The sequence below is a fragment of the Parus major genome, chromosome 8 (genome assembly GCF_001522545.3).
Source record: "Parus major isolate Abel chromosome 8, Parus_major1.1, whole genome shotgun sequence".
NCBI classification, from domain to species: Eukaryota; Metazoa; Chordata; class Aves; order Passeriformes; family Paridae; genus Parus; species Parus major.
The window spans coordinates 20,834,238-20,851,838 of NC_031777.1; the positions used below are offsets into that span (position 1 = coordinate 20,834,238).

Sequence of the window (17,601 nt, forward strand, 5' to 3'; positions counted from 1 at the left end):
GAATTTACCCGGGTTCAGAAAATAATTTAGCATCTACATAGAGCTTGGAAAGGCTAAGAATGTGTGGCTAACCAAGATTGTAGAAAGCCAGATTAGGAAGGAGAATGAATAGTATTTCAAGATATTAAGCTTCTTTATGTAAACTTACTTGGGAAAAAATATATTATAGTTGAAGCTGTGCTTTTCCAAATGTTTCCTATGCTGTAAGCACCTGAAAGATTAAGTGCACATTCTACATTATTTCTTTGAAAGCAACTAATCTTTGTACTTCTTAGGTTTGCACACTGTAACTGTTGACATGAGATCAGCTTGAAGATGAAAGTAGATTTATTCTAGCAAAGCAGGGTGAGACTGTGAATTAGTCTTGGGAAATAACAGAATTAGCCATATTCAGAAATAGAAATATTAGATATATTCAGAATCTCCATCTCTATTCTGTTGTTTGAGGCAGATTTTTTTTTTTGCATCTCTCACCTGAGTTATTTGTATATTTCTTTCTGATTCCATTTAGCCATTATCATTGGAGGCTTAATAGTAGAAAGAGCTTTTACTAGAGATAACTGCAGTACACTCCAACATTTGTGTGACTACATGTGTAATGTGTAAAACGTGGGGAAAAAGAACCCTTTCCATCTTATATTATGTGTCCAGATATAGTAAGCTAGAGGAAAATAAATCTACATGGATAAGTTTTAATGTTCAATTCTTTCAGGTTTAAAACACCTTTAAAAAATCTTAAGTGTTTTTAAGAACAGAGCAAGACTTTGCAAAATTAGAGGATAACACTAGATGGAATGAATGTATCTAAATTTCCAGTCCAATCTCCTGGTCAAAGCAGCATCAATTATCAGCTCAGACCAAGTCTTTATCCAGTCAGGTTTTGAAAACTTCCAAGAACGGAGGCTGCACAACCTTTCTGTCCAGTCTTTTCCAGTTTTTCACTGTCTTTGTGGTGAACAGACTTTTCTTTACACCCATCAGTCCAAACCTCTCATTTCAACTTGTGCCCACTGTCTCTCATCGTGTCACCATGTGGCACTTTGGGAACCAGGCTCCATTTTCTCGGGAGCTCCCTGCAGGTGCTGCCCTTCGGCCTCCCCCAGGCACTGTCTTCTGCAGGCTAAACAAGCTCCTTGCCCCAGTCTGTCCTCACAGGCCTTGTCAGTGCCCTGGTGTTTGATCATCTGCACAATCCCTGCACAATCCCTTGTTTGTCTGTAGCCCTCCCTAGGGACCAGGCATGAGGTAGTAGAACAGAGGGTTCATTGTCATTTGGAGTGGTGTGAGGTTTTTTTTATATTTGGGTATTCCTGTATCCCTTGTCCTAAACATTGTTGCTGTTTTGTGTCAGTTAAATTGTTCTGTATACTTTTGGGTACCTCACTTTCTGTTTCAGACACCTCTTTATTGTGCATTTGTTGCACTGGAGGTGCTCATATTGGGAATTGGTTGAAGAAATGTCAGGTAAATGAGGGGACACTTAATATGGAACGTACAATATTGAATGTATTGAATATACAATAACAATGTAGGTGTTAATATTGCTGTCACAAAGACCTTTTGCTTCTCAAGGGAATCAGTCCAAAATCTGTTACTTTTAAGGGAGTATAGAACAGAGTGATGAGTAGAAAAACAGACTTCAAGTACCAGGCACCCTCTCTGGGCAACCTGTTCCGTTGTGCTCTGCTAGAGACATTTTTCCCAATGTCCAGTCAGAACATCCTAATCTGTAACTTGTGGCCATGGTCACTTCCTTCCCCTGAAGAACTTGCAGGATAGAGTGGGAATTGAATATGTGTTCCATATGCCTACACTTTTTTTTTTTTTTTGGTTTATAATTGTAGGTATAAAGCAAGGACCAGAAGACAATGTGAGAAGTAATTACCTAAGTAATCAGGGCTGTCTCTTGAAATTTCAGAAGTCAGCAGATGAGAAGGTCAGTGAGGAAAGACAGTGGCTGTATGTGCAATACTTCTAATTTAGGCTCTGAGTGCTTGACACACAGCTGTTTAAGTAAGCTCAGGATAACAAAGAACTGAAGAGGATGGCTGTTACTGACTGCGGTGTAATCAGAAGCTGAGGACTCGTGTGAAGATGATGGTTGCAAGGGGGGCCATGCATGTTGTAATCAGTTCTTGCTGGAGAAGGCAAAGCTGCTGAAAATAGCTGGATTGGGTGTGAACACTGCTGTGTTTTAATGACTTCTGCTGCTGCCAGCTATTAATGATAGGCATGTCTGGATTGTGACTAAAAATGTGGAATTATCTGGAGTGTTGAACATAGGTTTGTTCATTACTGAAGTGACTATAGTGGGGTTGCAGCCCATTTCAGAGGGTGTTGGGCACTGCAATGTGTTGCATCCAAAAGGAGTGGTGTCCTTGAAGTCTCCCTTGTGTACTTGTGTATGTTTTTTCTAATCCTTATGAGCATTTGTATTGCTTATTTGACCGTGTTTCAACTTTCTGAACATCTTTCTTCAATTCAGTTTTCTTCAAGTTCTGCAATTCCTGCTATAGCACAGATGATGTTTTCCAAACTATTTTTGAGGTAGTTTATTTTTTCAGTCAGGCATCTACACTAAGCTGTTTAAATCTCTCCCATGAATTGCTTCATTGATTCAAAGCTCTGTGGTGTAGGAACACTGGAGGTATTTCATTAATTGTGCAATAAGATATATGCTGGTGGCAACCAGAGTGTTGTATGTTCCCGATTCATTTCCCTTTTGAGTCCTTTTAGCCATTGCACAAAATTGTCTGTCTTTCTGCCTGCAGTGACTGCACCAACAGTGTGGTTGTCTCTTCCTCATAGCAGCTCCGCTTATTGTCCTTGAAAGATGAAATTTCCAAAGCTACTAATCCATAACAAATACCAAAATTTCTTTTCTTTTAGTAGGAGTTGAGAAGTAAGTGTACTCCTCTTCTAAGATATTTTGTCTTATAATATTTTTTATCAGTTCCTCCTAGTGTGTACACTTTATAACACATTTTAATTAAAAAGCATTATTTGTGGTATTTCCTTTGTCCATGTCCAGTGGGAGCTGGTGGGATGAATGTTTCCAGAAGGCTTCATTTTGTGTTGATTGCTGGGTGGTTCCCTTCCTGTGTCCTGTACAGTGTGAACCCTCATCTCTGGAATGTCTGTCTGGTCCAATTAAACGTTTGGGGAATGCAGTTACATGGAACCACGTGGGGTATAAATCCCCTGCAATTGCATGTTGAATGTTGGGCTCTGACAGGATTATAAACACGTGGAGGTGCTTGCATATTGCAAGTTTCATCTTGAAGATAGGAGCAAATCTGTGTTAATAATTTTAATTTCTCTTTTCTTCCGTGTTGTTTCTTCATCAAGGCAAATGGTTTTTTGGCTTCTCTTAAAGGACAGGCTTGAACCAGTCTCAAATTTCTAGAGGGATAATTGTCAATTGTACAGAGAAAGTAGTTGCATTGTTGTGATTGTAACCTTCTTAGGACTTGGGTTGTATTGAAGAATAATGTTTCTTTGGCCATAAAGCAGAAGCTTCCTTCCTTATTTCTGTCCTAATGTTAAAACTGGTTGAAAATTAATTATCTCTTTTTTTTTTTTTTTAAAGCACCGAGAGCAACAAGATAATATCAGCAAGTGAGAATATTAGTCCTGAACAGTCAGTCTGTAGGTAAGAAAGGGATAGTGTTAAGTTCCAAAATAATTATTTAAGTTTTGAAAACACAGTTTTTATTTATTTTTAACTTATTTTAATATTTATTTTATGTACCTCAGTGCCATTATCTTGCATTTTTGTAGTTTTGTACTCTTGGCACTCTGTCATTTAGTCCAGCCACCTCACTGGCATTAAGAAGCAGCAGGGAGTGAGCTGGAGTACAAGGCAGTTTCCTTTCCTTCTGTGTAACATTTAGGTACCTTCTAAGATACTTTAGTAAACACTTAATTTGAAAAATTATTGTCCTATGCTTTTTAGGTTAATATGCTTCATTTCTAATACTGTGTGTTTTCTTGATTATCTGATCTTAAATGTTACTACTTGTTTCAGAAGCTGTATATTTTAATAATGGCTATTCGGAATTTTTTTCTTCATAGGAAATTGTAGCAAATAGCCCTGGAAAGAACTACAGGAGGTCTTTATCTGGGCTTTTAGAAATAATATATTTGACATCTCTTTATTCCAACATATATTATTAGTACTCTATAAAATCTAATCATGTAGACTGGTACATCCTATCCCAGTGCTTAATTGTTCTTCCCTCTAGACAGATTTTTCCTGATGTCTTCTCTAAATCACTTTGACCACAATGAAGTCATTTGTAAGCTTCTCTGACTTTCATGCTCTCGTTTTAATTTTTTTTCTCCCCTCAACATGTGTTTGTGAGTTTTAGATTAGTTGATAAACTTCTTGCAGTCTTATTTTCTACATATTTGGGCTTTATAATCTTTCTAGTGGAGAAATTTTTAAAAATTTTAAAATATTAAACATTGTTACTTGTAAATAATCTCTAACTTGTATGTATGTTTCTGGAGTGTGGTACTCCAGCACGTATTTCTTTGGAGGCTCTATCTTCATGACTGGAATAGAAAAATGTGGTTTGCAGTTGTGTTCTAGTTGATGCTTTTCAGTGCAAAGACATGGGGGTTTCAGTGTTGTGGTGCCAATTCAGATCAGCCTGCTGTTCACCATAACTCATTACAACACCACGGAGTCCCCTCAGAAGTACTTTCTTCCCTTGCCAAGATCAAATATTTGTATACTTGCCACACACTTGGAAGTCATGTTGCTGTTGCTCTGAAATGTATGAAAATGTGGTTCTAAGTCTGCTCTGATGGAAAGATATTGAACCATCTTTGGGGCTTCAAAGTTGTGTCCTTTGGTCAAAGGCAACTGACTGCTGCCTCCCATCGCTTCAGAAGAAGACACTGCACTGGGTGGAAGTCTCTTGTTGACAGTATAGTTAAGGACAACATGTTTTGTTCCGTTTCTTTTGGTGTTAAGCTCTGTAGACATTTTCTGTTATGTGTCACCCTGCCCTGAAAAGCTTTTGAGATCAGATAGTAGAGGTTTCTTTTCCATTGCAAGTTGTACAAGTTTGTTTCTTCTCTATACTGAAGGAGTTATATTTTCTGTGTTGTTTTTGGTTTTTTTCCCTGTAGTTCTGGATTATACTTCAGTGTATTCATTGACAGTTCAATTTTGGCACGGTCATCTTAAGCATGTAATCTAGTTAGAGCGTTCCTTGCTCTTGTATGTCTTTTCCTCCTTGTGCTTGTTCATACAGGCTGCCTGTGGTGAGATGCCTGTGCTTCAAATCACACTTGGGGGCATTTCTTCTCCTGTAGTGCTCATACAGTTTGTGCTTATCCTCCCTCACACTGCCTTCCACACGAGGGGAGAAGAACAGTAGTACTCTCAATTTCTGAATTTCTCTGCTTATGAAGATCATCAGCTGGACACTGTGAGGGTGGTGTCCCCTCGGCTTCAGGGCTTTTGCTGAAGCTTCACAGTGACCCTGTGTGGATGGGTCTGGAATCTTCATCACAGGAAAGCCTATGGGACTGTGCCTCACCTCCCTGTTTCTGCTTTTGCTGTGCTGCATCTGCAGCGTGATGGTCCTTCTTACCACATGTGTGTGCTGGGTTATTGCAGGATATCAGAAGTACGGGAGTCTTCCTGTGTTGTTACCCCTAGGGCCATTTGCAAGATGGGATGTAGCCTTTAAGTTGCTTTTTGAAAAACTTTGTGGTAGAATATTTGGATTTGTCTCATGTGTGGCTCTTGACTGGTTCACTGAATTTAAAATCTAAAACCCCCTATTGGCTTTACAGAAATGATCCAGAAAATATTACTGGGGTGTTTAGTGGGTCTTGTCTTCCTTAGAGGATAGCCTTCAATTTATTTTCTTTTTGTTAATTTAAAAATTATTTTTAAGGCTAAAACTGTCTTTTACTAATCACAGAAGAAACTCTTGGGACAATAAATAGATTAACATCATAACCAACCCAAAACCTGGCTTCATAGTAGGAAAAAACTAACATATCTGGAATATCTTTACAGGAAGTGAGATAATGAATGGATAAAGCTAGGTAGGTGCTTTTGATGGATTGAGTGTTCCCCATGGTCAGGGCTGGATTTCACCTTATGCAGTGCAGCTTTGGAACGGCAGAGGGTACTGTTGGTGCAAGATAAAAAATGAGGTTTTTCACACCGAGCTTGGAATTTATTTTTTTTTTTTGCTCCTAATTTGTTGTTCACTGGAACTGTTGACATGTAATTAGTTGTTGTTAGATCACTGCCTCATCTTCACAGCATGCATTTATGGATTTGCTAAGTAGTTTTGTGGAGAATCCCCCAATTAAGTATGAATGTTTTCTCATTATTTTTGCTGTCACAAAAAGTGATTCAAAGATGTATATTCAGATACAGCTTGTTTGTCCTTCAGTGTTGTGGTAAGACTGTTCCTTCTTTGTTCTAGATTGAGGAGTTGATTATGCTGGATCTCTCTAGAGAGTTTTTCTACTGGATATAAAAGTATTAAAAAAAACCCAATAAAAATTTGAGGACAAAGTTGCAATTATTCCATCTCTTGTTGGACAGCCCTTCTCTCTCCTGTGTTTTATTTACCACATTCTTGCACAGTCTCTGGCTGCTGTTCACCAAAGTTGTGTTTTATTTGAATGTCAACAGGTGGGCTGTTATTTAAGACCCGCTTTTAAGGAATGTTAAGGAATGTTACCGTTTTGCCAGGGATCATTTCAGTTCTGTGAGAACGACCTGAGCTTTCCAAATCTAAGTTTCTGAGAGTACAGTTACATACTATGTTGATTTTTGTGGTAAATCTGCTCTAAGTGACTACATAGTAACATTTTTAAGGACTATTTTTGGTGACTTTTGTGCAGTTTTTCAGTGATCCAATTTACCACCTCCCCTCAGCCTGTGAGCAGTTGTCATGGCACAGCTGTGCTGGGGGCAGTTGCAGTGATGTGCTGGGCCACACAGGATGTGAAAGTTTCCTAAATTTTGCTTTGCTGCCCAAGTATCCTATGTGGCCTTGGGGTTGGTGTTAATTTGTGGCTGGAATTGGTAATCCTGATGGAAGCGAGACACCTTCAGTTTGGTCACTGCTGTATTCTCACTCTGCTGTAATGTACTTATGGAAATGGTTTCAAACTGAGAGTGTAGGTGTAGACTGAATATTAGGAAGAAATTATTTACTGTGAGGGTGGTGAGGCAGTGGAAGAGTTCCCAGAGAAGTTGTGGCTGTCTCATTCCTGGAAGTTTTGAAGGCCAGGTTGGACAGGGGTTTGAGGAATTTGGTCTAGTGGAAGTTGTCCCTGCCCATGGCAGGGGGTTGGAACAAGATGGTTTTTAAGATGCCTTCCAAACCAAACCATTATCTGATTCCATGGAATTCTGGTGCAGGCTTATCTGATATTAAGTTGGCAAAAAGAACTACTTTGTGAGTGAAATTTTCTGCTTTGCAAAGTGATCTAAGCCACGGTGTCAGAAGACACCCCTTGTAGGTACAAGATTTAATCGGTATAGCCGCAAACTCACTGAAGCACTTCATGTGCTGAGTCTACCTCTCATCATGGCTTGTCCTCATGGAAAATTTTACAGGTACTACAGTGTGATTTCATGGAGAGATGACCTTATGTAGACAGGCTTGAAAAAGAAAAAATGTTCATAGGCCGCAATAACTTTTTCCAATCTGTCTTCATTCTTCTGCATGTTTCTGGGATAATAGGTAGTTTTTAGTGATGGAATCTGTTGTGAGCAGGAAACAAGATGCCTGGTAGGGGTAGAGCTACAGTGGAGGAGGAGTGGATAGAAAGGTATTTATGTGCTTTCGGGCTTTGGCAATGGGAAACACTGCTAGCACTGGCTATAACTGTGTTTTGAAACATCACTTGCATTCTTTGTGCTTCAACCCTAACCCTTACTTCTACAGCTTACCTTGAGCCAGCTGTTTCTCTTTGACTGATGGCATAGCAAACAATGCCAGCCTACTGCAAAACAGCAGAAAACCAAAATGGAAAGGCATTCCAAAGGCAGTATGAGCTTTCAGCCAGGAGAGTCCTTGTGATGGCTCAGAGGAGGAGGCATAGGGGAATGAGCTGTTTGGGGCTGTGGTGGGAAGCTGTGCCTTGTGTGGCATCACTGTAAATTTTCACTAGAAGAATGCAGGGCATTAATAATAATCCAAATAAAATAAACCCACCTGCTTGAAATTTTCTGAGGAGTGAAATTTGTTGGGGGAATTTGTCAGTGTGGGGCACTTCAGTCATGTTGAATATGTTGAACAACCATAAAGAAACTGCCCAGATCCTTCTAACTCAATTCCTGGCCATTGTATTTAACTGGCTGCTTGTGAAAGCCTGTAGTAAAACCCAGTTTATTATGGGTAACAATCATGACCTCAGCAGGATGGCTGGATTTTCACTCCTGGACTCAAATAGTAGCCATTAACAATATATTTCATTATACTGGGAAGGAAATTCTTTTTAAGTGAACCCTAACCTTGTAGTTATTAGATTTACCCTGTGCTCTATTTGGGATAAATTGAGTTCTCACTTTTTTAAGGCATCGTTAAGAATTTTTGCCTGACATAGTATTACCAGAAAACTGGAAGGTTTGTCTTTTTTTGCAGTTGATTCCTCTGCATTTAATTTGTTCTGAAGCAGTCTCAGTTGAGGGGCAGTACTTGCACTAAAATTCTAAGAGTAATACTTATTTAGAACACAAGGGTGTTTTACAGAGTCACAAAATAGTTGTAACTAGGAGGCACCCCCTTAGTACAGATGTGGGGTTTTTTCTTAGGTTTAAACAGAATTTCCTGCTTTTCAGTTTGTTCCCATTGCCTATTGCCCTTTCACTGGGCACCTCACCTCTGGGCCCATCTCTGCCTTCTTTAATCCTTCCCATCAGGTTATGCTACTAAGGTCCTCCTGAGCCTTCTCTGCTCAAGGCTGAACAATCCCAGCTCTCTCAGCCTTCCCTCGTGGCAGATGCTTCAATCCTTTAATCATCTTAGCTCACTGGACTGGTTCCAGTGTGTCTGTGTGTCGAGGGGAGCCCAGCAGTGCCCCAGCCCTGCAGCAGAGCCCCCCTGGTGCTGAGCCAGGGGAAGGGTCCCCCCACCCTGGGGGGGGCTGTTGGCTGCCTTTGTGACCAGGGCATGTTGCTGGCTCTGTTCAGCTGCTCCACCCGGATTCCCAGGTCCTTCTCTGCAAAGCTGTTTTCCAGGAGGTTGGCACACAGCCTGTAGGGCATAGTTATTCTTCTCCAGGAGCAAGACTTTGCATTTTTCTTTGCTGAACTTTGTGAGATCTGCCTGCCCATTTCTCCAGACCTTTTCCATATTTTTTTTCTCGTCAGGAGGCCCACATTTTCCTTAGTCTCCTTTTTACTGCTCAATTACTTGTAGAAGCATTTCTTGTCCCTGACTACTTTGAGCTCCAGGCAGGATTTGACCTTCCCAAGTCTGCACACTAGGGCAGTGTCTCTACATTCATCCCCACTCACCTGACCCTGCTCCCACCTCATGTGCATCCTTTCTGTATCTGAGTATTGTCAAAAGCTCCTTGTTGGTCCATGTGGGTCTCCTGGTACCATTCCTTGATTTTCTGCACATTGGCTCTATGAATCTTGAGCATAGTAGGGTCATTCTTCAAAATGAGCAAACTCTCCTGCACCGTCTTCTCCTGAGGCACATATCCTGTGGATTTTTCTGAAGCTGGTTCCTGAATTCTGCTCTTGTGAAGCCCAGACTTATGATCCTGCAAATCTCATTGTTTCCTTTGCCTTGGTTCAGACTTAAGGCTTGGTTCCTGGCAACTACCCTGGCTTTAGTGTCAGCAGTCTGCATTTATTAGAGTTGGCCAGGTCAGTGTTTTAATCTGAACTAGTGTTTATATCAGATATTTATACCTTGAGTGAACCACACAGACCAGGTCAGACCAGGTGTGGGTACATGCTAAATGTTCCTGCAGAAGGAAAATTTGGGATTTTTTTTCTTTTTGTTTTTTTAATGTTCTTGACTTATATTTACTGGTCCGTTTCTTATGTATGTTGGTCTCATGTACCAGTGCTGGTATTGATACCATTAGTGTCTCCCACTCCAGTTGCTGGTCACAGGTTTACCTTAGAAAAAAAATTCCATGTAGTTAGATGCCATTAAAATTACTCCCTTGCTAGAACCTTTCTCATTCCTTTAATGGGGTTTAAATTTGCACAGTCTAGCCATACCCTGGTTTGTTCTGGCATCATGGTATAACCTAAAGCATTTCTTTGTGGTAAACATGCCCTATCTTGCATGTATCCACAAAACTACACAACTAGCCTAGAAATTATATAGGCTCTTCTATTTGTTACAGCTCCAAAATCTCCTCCATATCCATGTGATCATTTTTAAGTTTCATGTACCATGGGTATGGCCAAGGTATGATAGGGTTCTGGCAAGTGATCTGTCTGCTTTTTCAGGAGTGGTTTTCTCAGTGGAATTTATCCAATACCTTTCCTCAAGTTCTGCATCTTCTCCCAACACCACATTACCTGTAAGCAGTGGCTGTACCAGATGATTTTAAGGGAGAGTGGACACACTGAACTTCAGACAGATCCTAGTTAGTATCAAGTATCCTGGTAATCACAGATGGTGAAATACTGGCAAAAATGCTTGGAAAGTAATTTGGGAAGGCTCTGCTTGCTGTCAATCACTACTGCCAAATTAGCTTAATTAAAACCAGCTGTGAGAAAGTGCTCTGCTGCAACTGATAACTTTATTTCCTTCTCTGAAGTCTTGTGGGCCTGGGGCTGGTGATAACGAGCTGCTTGGATGCAGTGAGGATCTTAAAGTGATTGCAGTTCTCTTACATATGTGCAATTTTGAAGTTGGCCCTAAATCCTGCTTTTGGCTTGCATTTCTCCATATGGAGTCCTTGGCCTTGAGATGCTGAGGTTTGTGTATTGCCTTGAATAGCATCTATGATGGTTAGTGTTGCCATTTCTTGATTTGGTTTGGGAAAGTTGGTGGGTATGTTTGTTTTAGTATGGTTTAAAAGGAATGTCAAGGTTATCCAGCCTGAGAAAGTCACTCTTTTATTACAGTCGAAAAACCTCATAAAACCTAAGAACCTCTTCCTCTACAACCAATCCCTGACTCTAAAACCCAACAGCTTAAGCTATTCAACACAGTTTGCCTTTTCCAAGTGACCAGCAGGCCTTTGTGTTTTGTGACCTGCTGTCTCAGGCTTCTGCAATATTCTTTATTTTTGGAATGCCCTATTCATTGCTATCTCCCTTCCCTTAATCCTCTCCTCTCTTTCCCTATCATCTGCTCAGATGTGCAGGCAATTTCATAGTCTAATTTAGGGCCAAAAAGTTGCCAACATTGATGACTTGTCACAAACCAAGAAAAGGCCTTTTTCCATTGCTGTATTGATCCCAGACCTGCCAACACCAAGCTGTTGGGTTTTTTTGCCAGTCAAATGAAGTTGTGTTAGATGAGGCAGCTGTTTTAGAGTAAGGTTAATAAAATGACTGTTGCCTTTTATAACAAGTTCTGCTAGTGGAGTAATCCAGAACTGGTGAAACTCTAAAATTTGTGAATCCCAGTGAGCCTGTGAAATCCTGGCTGGAAGCATACTTCAGCAGGTGGCTTGAAATGCTAATAAGGAATGGAGTCTGTTGTGGAGCGCTGTGGAAGTTTTGTCTTTCTGAGATTACAGTAGATTTTATTTGTGGAAATTGACTTAGAAAGGGAGTTGTTCTTGGCATCTCTTAATTTCTGAGTTTCAGCTTTTGTTGAAGTAGAGTTGGCAGTTTCACAGGATGCTGCTACGCTGGATGCTGGATTACTGTTCTTAAGCTAGTTTATCCCTTGTCTTGATATTTTCATTAAAGTAGTCCATTGATGTGGATTGGTTTGGGGTTTTTTTTTTTCTGTTTTTGGGTTTGGTTTTCTTGTTTAGTTTTGTTTTCCAGAGGCATTTTGATTGCTTGTAGCAAAGATGCGAGAGACTTTGTGGCTTTCCTGAATAGGGTCACCCATTATGTTTGGATGGAGTGTATCTTTCTGCAGTTCTCTGGTTTTTAACTGCCTATTCCAGTTTTGTACACAAGCTTTGTGTCACTGTAACTTCAGTCTGATTGACAAGGATCTTTTTGGTAGAATTTATTCATGGACAGTAAAAATTCTTGTAGCTGGAGGTGAGACCGGCATGTTTTATTTTTGTCCTTTTCCCTTTTCAGTGGTTGCTGATTTTTAGTTGCTGCTAATTTGGAAATTACCCTATGAGTTAATTTTTATGAAAGATCTTGCTTGCTTTGTGAAACACTTCAGGGAGGTGCTCAGCAGTTTAATTCCATTGATCTTAGACTGGAACCAATGTTTCTTCTTATTTAACCTTCTGGGTGCCTTGAAATTATTTTAATGCTGTTTTTGGTTGGTTGGGGTTTTTTTGTTTGGTTTTTTTTTTTCCTCACTGGCTTGTTTCTCTGCCAAGTGATAATTTAAAGGGATTCATTGTATTTTTGTATGTGGTGTGATAGGAGGAACGCTTTTCCTTTAGATTATCTCCAGCTGTATTTGTCCAGGGACTGAGTGGTGTGTGTGGTGATCAACTTCCACTCCTGCAGCTGCTATTTCAATAAGTTTTTCATTGTCCTGCAATTTCTGCACATGGAAATGAGGCACTATTGACAGTATTTAGTGCATCCCTGGATTATTTTTCTTATGTTTTGGTGAACTTTTTTTTTTTAAATTAAAATCAAACACTTATGTAAAGAAAATAATAGGAAATGAGAATATATGCATAGTTCAGTTACTATGGTTTTTGGTTTGGAGGCTTTTTTTAGTTTGTTTATTTCCTCTGAGTATAGGCACTTTCATAGTCAAGTTGATACTGTGGGAACACCTTTATTTCAGATTTGCTTGTGTCAGTGTTTGGTTTAGGTTGTGTAGGCATAATGCCCTTTGTTGACCAGTTTGTGTGTCAGTAAGGTGAAGACAAGTTGCTCCTCAAGCCAGTCAGCTTGGGAAGAACTTATGCTCCATATCTCTCTGAGTATGTCCACTACCTATAAAATCACATGTTGTGTAGGATCTCTGAAATCAAAATCTTAGTTTGGAAGTTTTAGCATGTTTTGGAAACTTACTAAATTTTAGGATTTGATGGGCCAGAAATCTCTTCAAATTTTAGAATCAGTTGTGGCGATGCTGTTAAACAAGTTCCCACAAACTTCCCCCTGACCCCAAACTGCAAAATACATGAGTGAAAAATGGATCCGGCAGACTTTCTGTTCAGCATCACCTTTCATGTTAATAAATAATCTAGGTCCTTGCAATGCAAAAGAAATTCAAGTGTGGTCATTTTCTAGACAAAATGCCTCTAAATCACTTGTATTTGGATGTTTTATGCTCATGCCTCGTATCTTACTCCTTCCTGTCATTTGTTTGTGCTCCAGGCAGAGACAGGAGAGATGACAAATCTCACTGTAAAACTCTACATACGACCTTGTTGGCAGTTATTGTGGTAGGTGGGTCAGATGATGTGTGCTTTAAGGTTTTGGGAAGCTTTTAACCACTGGCTAAATATCATAAGTTGTAGATAATTTTCAAACAAACTGAAGAGAGTTAGCTCAGAAAAGGTTTTTGCATGTGGGGGAAAGGGAGACAAAAATAGCTGAATGGCTCCAGTAAGCATAAAACCAAGACCAGTCTATTAAAATAGTTGTTGTCCTGATTGTCATTAATTGTATATAAATGTCTTCATTTATGTGCATCAGCCTTCCAGAGTTCTGTGACAATTGTGTGAGTATATATAAGTTTGAGACACAAACTGTGTTTTATTAAGGTAAAAGCCCATGTCCATATTTAGAAAAAGTGCAACAAGACTAAAGCAATTTATTTCAAATGATAAATGCTTTGTGTTTTATAGCATCTAAGCTAACAAGATATATATTTTTTTTTTGCAATATGAAAATACAAAATTAATTTTCTCTGTGCTGTGTAATTCCCCAACTGCCAGTACCCATTTTCTGTCTTGGCCACAGATTGTTATCTTCAAAGAGAGAAATTGTACTGTTTTGTAATTTATTGCATGTTCCTCTATGGAATTTGGGAGTATGACTAACTTTGTGCTATAGTAATAATTGAAACCAAAATATGAGGCTTGGCTTAGGAGATTAAGAGCTCCTTAAAATACTGAGAATCTGTTTGGGTTTAGCTAGAAAGGATTTCTCATTGTCAAGTGAACAACCTCTTGGATACCTGCTTTATTGGTAGAGTTTGGTCTGGGTGTTTTTGTGACATTATGGTAGTTCTGTACCTTCTGTAGTGTTCCTCAAAGCCAAGTATATCTTCATTGAATGCCTGCAGCACCTTGATCTTCTCTCTCCTTTGTCTCTGGGAACTGTCCATCTCTCCTCTGGAAAGTACAAGGTAAGAAGCAGGTGCTGTTGGCCTTCCCCTGGGATGGGGAGCTGTGTTGGACACAGAGGAGCTGCATGTCCCTGATGCTTCGTGAAGCCCTGTGTTGGTCATGGCTCTGCACAGTTGTGTAGTAGATCCAAATAAATACTGATCTCACGAGCACAACATACCAGCCCTTGCTGCCACCAAACAGTTATTTGGGCACTGCTGAAGACAATAGCAATGTAATATCCTTCTGAAACATTTGCCAGCTGGCGCAGGGCACCACATCTTTTCATTCCATTCATTCATTGCAGAATAAAGAAAATTGGCATGCTCAGACCATTTTAAAAATACATCTGTTCAGAACATGAATGTTGTTTCTTGTTCAGTTCATTTACCACTTCATAACAAACGTCCTGATGAAAAAGGAGCAATGCACAAAACAGCAAGTGTAAAAAGGTTGGTTAGGTTCTATGAAATGCATAAAAATTGCCTAAAGAAATATTACTACATCTCTCCAGTTCAGTATCACTAAGAGAGCTGTATTTTCAATTAAATGACAGGAAATTGAAAGGTGATAGAGAATGACTTTTCTATTTACAATGTAACCAGTAGACCTTGATGCCACATTAAATTCTCCAGACAAGTGATAATACTTGAAATACTTGAAAATATCCATTTTTAGCTTTCGAGCCTTTTATACAAGGGCCTTTGGAAAAAATCAGACTGTTTATTTTTATGGATGAGAAACAATTTAATCAAAGGACTTGTTCAGGGCTGCATGGGTTATAGCAAAATTACCCCTGCTGGCTGTGGTTTAGTTTGCAGAGACTCACTCAGAGCCAGCTGTGCTTGCCCTCCCTGCAGCAGAGCTTGTGCTGAGCCTCAGCGCTCCGTGTCAAGTTTCCCGGTGTGGAAGCTGGCTGGCTCCAGGCTGAAGCACAAAAGGGACGTCATGTCTGGACAGAGTGGATGACCAAGGATTTTGGGTTCAGATCTAAGCTTGGCTGTGAGGTCAGCTGTCAATAAAAAATGGGTGTTTTGGGTCAGGCACAAAAATGGAGAGAGAACCTAGGGGCCTTCTTTAGTGCTGTGTGCTTTGTAAATGGGGATGGTATTTAGAGAGATAGTGGCTAGAGCAACAATGCAGAAACTTATTAATTTGTACAGTGCATAACTGAATTACTGTTAAGAATGAGTTATTTCCATTATGTGGGCTCTCAAATGAGGATGAATCTTCCCTTACAGGTACATTATGTGAAACAAGCATTATCCTATTCCCATATCTCCATACCAAAATAAGTATAGCCAGGTGGCACACAGGACAGGCATTCAAATTTAGTGCAGCTTTCTTTTAAGACAATTTATTAAATACAGAGTTAAATACAGAGTTTATTGGAAATGTTCTTTACAATCAGATGTTTCCTGTTGCTGAAGATGTGTCCTGTTGCTGAGTGACTTTTCTCTTCCCATAAAGGGACTAAGTTTTGAACTTTGAACCTAAGTCTCCTATCAGCTGCAGACAGCACTGGACTGAAACCCTGCATGTGTTTTGCTTGCCAAAACTTGTAGTCCCTTTATTTGCTTCTATTAGCTCTCAAATCTGTGATTAGGAAGTGTGCCTGTGCTCTGTATGTGTCATCTTTTTATGTAATTTCTCATCTTAGATATTGAAAATGTTAGAATTACTCTGCTCAAACTTGAGATCATAATTCTTTGTGGTGTCTAAACATGGGAGCACTACTGATTGTTTTTGACAGAGTATGTGTGTAGGAGCTGAGATTACCAGTAAGAGTGGTATTATTATATGTTTCCTTTGACCATCACTGATGCTGTGTGAAGTGGAGCTTAGGCCATGTCTTAATTAGTGTCTTGAGTTTTAAGTGATGAATATGAGTCACTTGGAACATCCTTGAACTGTGGTACAAAAGATTTTATTATAGTGACTAGTGCCCTTAACACAGAGCCATCTCACTGTGTTCAGAAAAAAGGTGTCAAACAGGGAAATCCTGGGCACTATAGAAGAAAGAGCTTAGTGCAGCAAAATAGACCAAGCTGGGGGAATTGGAAGCCCAACATTAACACAAAAGCAGGATTATTAATAAGTTAGTAGGATGGCATTTGTCATTAACGGAGTAAATTACTTAGCCCTTCCCTAAATTCATCTTCAGCATGCAAAACAATGTGTTAGGAAGTGACTGTTGCCCTGACAAGGAATTTTTGAGTGTAGGCAGTTGTTTTTCTGAATCTGAGGAAGGATATTCATGCTTTAGATATCTAAATGAGATCTCTAAGACAGAAGTGAAATTATTCAGTTCCCTTCAATTCTTTGGATATAAGAATTATCCAGTATGTTGCAAAGTCATGATAAAAGAGGGTCTTATTAAAAATATTTTTTCTTTGAGGCAGGAGATATTCTAAGACAGATCTTCTTGCCAAATGAATCCTGACAGTAGAATGTTCTTTGAGAGTGCACTGCTTTTGTGAGCTTCATTTCCTGACTAGGTGAAACATCAGAATAGTTCTTGTTGTTATTGATCTTTTTGTCAGCAAGTTATGAAGAGTTTTATGCGTTAAATGTTCCTTCTCTGGTATGTTACATTCCAGAATATTGATCTCAAATAGAAAATAAATTTTGATGGCTACTGGGATGTTTGATCCTATACTTTTCAGTACTCAGCAGAAAAATGGAGACAGATGAATGACAAACCCTTAAGGATGTTGTTCTAATTCTGTGATAAAAATGAAACACCTCTTTTTTTTCTTTTTTCATTCTGATTCTGAATCAAAATTTTAGTAGATAATATTATTGCAGTTGCCATCCCCAGGCCAGCTGATGGAGCTCTGCAGCATATCTGGTCTCTGACCAAGCTCTGGAGGTATAAATTACATTAAATGTTATTAAATATAGGCTGTAGTTCTGTAGGGATCCATCAGAGTATCTGGAGAGCAGGGGTGTGGAATGAGAGATGTTGATTATGCATATAACAAAGCAATACAGACCTCAGAGCTTGAGTGTCTGAATAAGGATGTGCCAAATCACAGCCTTATATTGTGATGTATTCTTGTATTCCCTGTTTGGCTTGGCCTGTGGAGTGTATTGCTGTAATGGTATGTGGTACTGAGGCTGTGTTAAGCCTTTATTATTAAACTCTTATAACTCCAGTGGGACTGACAGTTTGTGGTTTCTCAGGACCACTTCCAA

At 39.5% G+C, this 17,601-nt stretch overlaps 1 protein-coding gene across 13 annotated transcripts in view; it reads left to right on the top strand.

Annotated features, from left to right (window-relative positions):
- ST3GAL3 (ST3 beta-galactoside alpha-2,3-sialyltransferase 3) overlaps window positions 1-17,601 on the top strand; it is a 188,461-nt gene that overhangs the window by 28,431 nt on the left and 142,429 nt on the right. Inside the window, exon 2 of one of the 13 annotated variants that reach the window (XM_033516309.1) lies at window positions 3,590-3,652. The exons of 11 other annotated variants lie outside the window; for them this stretch is intronic. The gene's annotated coding sequence lies outside the window, so the exon portion shown is untranslated. Of the gene's footprint in view, window positions 1-3,589; window positions 3,653-17,601 lie in introns of those variants that run through there. One more of the 13 variants, XM_033516311.1, reaches the window with a different exon arrangement.